This window comes from Physeter macrocephalus, chromosome 11 (assembly GCF_002837175.3).
Source record: "Physeter macrocephalus isolate SW-GA chromosome 11, ASM283717v5, whole genome shotgun sequence".
In the NCBI taxonomy this organism is placed as follows: domain Eukaryota; kingdom Metazoa; phylum Chordata; class Mammalia; order Artiodactyla; family Physeteridae; genus Physeter; species Physeter macrocephalus.
In genome coordinates, this window is record NC_041224.1 from 167,397,857 (window position 1) to 167,402,697 (window position 4,841).

The following is a 4,841-nucleotide window of genomic DNA, read 5'->3' on the forward strand; positions in this document are numbered from 1 at the left end:
GAAGCAGAGGTGGGAGCCTGCTCTGCAGTGTTCTTTGTAAGAGCAAGACTTGAGGAGTGACTTTTGAATATCCATGACTTGGGACGAGTTAAATAAATCATGGCCTATTTGCAAGATAGGAAACGAAGAAGTTGTTGAAGTGACTACGGTATATCTAAAGGAGTTGAAGATTTACCAGTCCTAAGTGACCAAGCAGTTTTGCAAATAACCCTCCAGAAAGTTTAAAAATAATTAGGCCCAACTCAGAGAAAGCGGAGTTGCTCTGGTTGCACAAAAAATATGTCTAGCTGCTCCAGTGAAATCGATGGGGAAAGTGTTATGTCTAACACATCCTACAACGAAGAGCAACAAAAAACAGTTCTGGATGTCCTTACTCTCTGCCAGGTCATCTATGATGCTATTCAAAATCTGGATAAGAAGTTTGATGTTATTCATGGAACGGTTACAAAAATCCACCGTTTTCGTATGAAGTCATTGTGGCAAAATCAAGCCACTTGGATATGCATATAAAATTTATAATTACCTGCTTTCTAGAAAGATCAAATACCAGAAAATGAGGAAGAAGGAGTCTTCCTCTCCATTCTCTTACCCTGAAAGTTACAGCCCTACTATGCCAGTACGAAGGCCGGAAAATAATTCCCAGAGCGATCCTATAGGAACATCTTTTCAGTCCGAGGCGTCTCCCAAGCAGGAGCAGGAGCCAGGCCTCAGTCAGAGCCCGACGCTCCCCTCCATCTTCACACATTCCTACCAGCAGTACTACGTGCCCGAGTGCCCCATGCAGGGCTCCTCCTCCACGCCTTGCTTCCACAGTCCAGTGGCCCACAGCACCTGCAGTCTTTTCTTAGCCACCCCGTCCGCTGCAGCCGAACCTGCAACCGTGCTGACCCAGGGTGAATGCAGTCCAGCACATAACCCTGACATGATGGCCTACCCAGCTTCACTGGAAAACAAGAGATTCAGCCATGCTGGCTCACCTCTCTACCTCCCGACCAGCTTCGCTCCAAGTTCACCAGTTGGAAGTGACCCGGGTGTCCTCAAACACAGCTTCCCTGATGTCCCTTCAACCTGGTCTGTGGATGAAGTGATCCTGTTTCTGAAACACGTAGATCCTCAGATGTCAGGTGTCCTCCCTAGCCTCTTCAGGCAACATGACATTGATGGGAAGGCTCTGCTACTGCTCAAGAGTGACATGATGATGATGAAGTACATGGGGCTGAAGCTGGGGACAGCTGTGAAGCTGTGCCACTACATTGAAAGGCTTACAAAAGACGGATACTTCAACAATTTTAAAAGTGTGTAGATTAGATTGGACTTAATTCTAGGGAGACCAATGCCATCTTTTCTCTGCCCTTAGAAGTTTTTGTTGTGTAGAAGGTTCCGTTTAAAATACGGTGTATCCAGGGCTTCCCTGGTGGCGCAGTGGTTGAGAGTCCGCCTGCCGATGCAGGGGACGTGGGTTCGTGCCCCGGTCCGGGAGGATCCCACATGCCGCGCAGCGGCTGGGCCCGTGAGCCATGGCCGCTGAGCCTGCGCGTCCGGAGCCTGTGCTCCGCAGCGGGAGAGGCCGCAACAGTGAGAGGCCTGTGTACCGCAAAAAAAAAAAAAAAAAAAAAAAAAAAAAAATACGGTGTATCCAAAATCCAGTCTACTTCTTTAGAAGCCATTTAACATGTTAGCACTAGCATAGTCAAACTGGGGGTTTGTTCTTTGTATCTTTTCATTATTTTCATTGCATAGTTTACAGATACACTTCAGGCAGGAAACAGAGAAACACCTTTGATTTTGGTTAATGTTTATACGTAAAACCAAAACAGCCAAATCCCAAAGGGGAAAGTAGTCAGGGAGGGATTGACGGGTTCTCTAAGGAAATCCATGAGGAGTTTTCTTTAGAAGAGAATTTAAGGGCTTCCCTGGTGGCGCAGTGGTTGAGAGTCCGCCTGCTGATGCAGGGGACGTGGGTTCGTGCCCCGGTCCGGGAGGATCCCACATGCCGCGCAGCGGCTGGGCCCGTGAGCCATGGCCACTGGGCCTGCGCGTTCGGCTCCTGTGCTCCACAACGGGAGAGGCCACAACAGTGAGAGGCCCGCGTACCACAAACTGTAGATATCATCTCTTTTCAACTATTTTATGTCTGTTACTGCAATGTTCTGTTCGTGTTCTATCAGTTTCCTGAAAGTGAATAGCCACATAAATCACTTTCCTTTCTGTTATTATTTCGCTGTATGTTTTACCTGTTCCTGTTTAAAGAAAAAAAAAAGCAGCCTTTTAAGATTTCATGAAGTGTTCTTACCAGTTTTTTAAAATAAGGTAGATAGTCATTTTATGCAAGAGATATTACACTACAAGGGTGGGTTGGATGGAGTCTGACTATATTCTTTTCAATTAATATGTTTTATTTTAAAACTTCCTTATTTTCTCTAAGCTTCAACATTTAACTAGGCATTCATTGTTCACATCTCTCCATGAAGATGCCTATGTCCAAGTTTTTTAAAGATGTGTTTTATTATCTGTTTATTCCTCATATGGGTACTGTTTCATATTTATATTTTATTTTGTATCTGAAGTATACACACAAGTAAATCTTTTCTTTTTTAATTTAAAATGGCACTTTACACTTCCACAGAGGTAAAGATCAGTTCTACATATAGTGAGTTTTTTTATTCTGTAAAACATATGCACATCGTTTGACATCACTGGTACCACTCAGCTCACACTTCAGGGTTTCCATACAGGGAAGTTCTGTCTTGTGCAATGTTTCTAGTTAATTTCCTTTCTGAGCCATTTATCCTACTAAACTTTGGAAGGTGCATCAGTTCTGATTTGTCATTTTAAACTTTATTTTAAAAATCAGAACTTTCACATGGAACATGTTCATTGTTGTTTTATTTATTACATCGTTATATTGTGTAATATTTAGTGTAATGTTATAAGCAATGAGAAATGGTGCTAATTGTATTAGCCATTTGTTATAAATGCCAATAAGATGTTCACCAGGGGTAAGACTGTACGTTTTCTTCTTAGAAAACCAAGTGTACTTTATAGGCAAATGCAGCTATTTACTGGGCGTATATGATTTAAAGGGCTTTTTCGTCCATGTTATTTCTTTTGTGTTATAAGACAAGATTCTAATTTAAACTTGTCCTTCTTTTTCAAATTGTTTGTGTGAAGATGCTGTGCCACTTGAACTGTCCTCAGGTGTTTGTATAAATACTATGTTTTACAGTTTTTAGATTTTAAAATATAATAAAGTTTAGGGCTTCCCTGAAAAAAACAAAAAAAAGAATTGCAGACTCAGTGCCTAGGGCCCATGGCACTTTTAAGAGCCCACGAAGCAGTTTTAATTTCTTTTACAATTGAAGAAAGAAACGTCATCCAGCCTGGATTATACTCATCTTTATACAATACAGTAGTAAATACAATTTTTAATATTTCTTGTTGGAAAAAGGGACCCAGGATGGAAGAATCAAGTGCTCGGGGTGAGGGACAGACATCTTGCAGTCCAGGATGGAAAGACTACACTACCCAAATCTTGAGTCACACAGTGTTTGCATCTTGTCTTTCCTGTATCAATATTCCCCACTGATGACTGAGATTTGAACACAGGGCTTTGCAGACAGAAAGTGCCTGGAGGCAACACAAACACTAGCTTCATCCAAGAGACTCAGGACAAGGATGCCTGGGCATGGTGACAGCTTGGCAATTAGTCTGCTCAATAGGTCTGGGTCTTCACTGAGCTTCTTAGGCGGCACACGAGTGGGGCCAGAATAAGACCATAGTGGGAGCCTCCAATGGATGGTCAATTTAAGGAAGCCCAGAAGTGGCATCATCTCACTTTATGACTTGGTTTTTTAAGTCTTTGTACCTATAACTCTCTTTTTTGTTCCACCACACATTCCATTTATTCTATCTTCAACCTGTCTCACAGGTTACTTACTATCTATAACACTTATGTATTCTGCAAGCTATTTGTTTGCCCATTATTTATCCCAGGTATGTCCTATCAATTTTGCCTGTATCTCGTAGGTTAACTATGCTTAACACTTCTTATGAGTCTTGTCTATCCCATTTGTTGTCTTGCCTTTTATAAAAGAACTAAATATTCTCAAATAATACAGAAAACACATTACAGAAGAGTTAAATAAGAATAATGTAGGAGGTTAAGAAATAGCACCATTAATTTCATTAGACTTTGTGATCAAATATGTTTCATGCAGATAAAGTTACAAACCGCAAAAGACTATGTAGTTCTAAATGCCCATCAACAGATGAATGGATAAAGAAGATGTGGTACAAATATACAATGCAATACTACTCAGCCATAAGAAAGAATGAAATAATGCCATTGGCAGCAACATGGATGGACCTAGAGATTATCATACTAAGTGAAGTAAGTCAGAGAAAGACAAATATCATACGATACCACTTATATGTGGAATGTAAAAAAAATGATAGAAATGAACTTATTTACAAAACAGAAACAGACTTACAGACATAGAAAACAAATTTATGGCTACAAAAGGGGAAGGGGGGAGGGATAAATTAGGGGTTTGGGATTAATAGAGTCACACTACTATACATAAAATAAATGAACAACGAGGACCTACTGTATAGCACAGGGAACTGTAGGCAATAACTTGTAATAACCTATAATGGAAAATAATATGTAAAAGAATATATATATGTATATATAAGTGAATCACTTTGCTGTACACCTGAAACTAATCACAACATTGTAAATCAACTATACTTGAATTTTTATTTTTTATTTATTTATTTTTTATGCGGTACGCGGGCCTCTCACTGTTGTGGCCTCTCCCGTTGCGGAGCACAGACTCCGG

General features: G+C 40.8%; 1 pseudogene; it reads left to right on the plus strand.

Moving 5' to 3' along the window:
• The first annotated feature begins 279 nt into the window (after window positions 1–279).
• Window positions 280–1,308, plus strand: LOC112066777 (sex comb on midleg-like protein 1; annotated as a pseudogene).
• The last annotated feature ends 3,533 nt before the right edge of the window (window positions 1,309–4,841 follow it).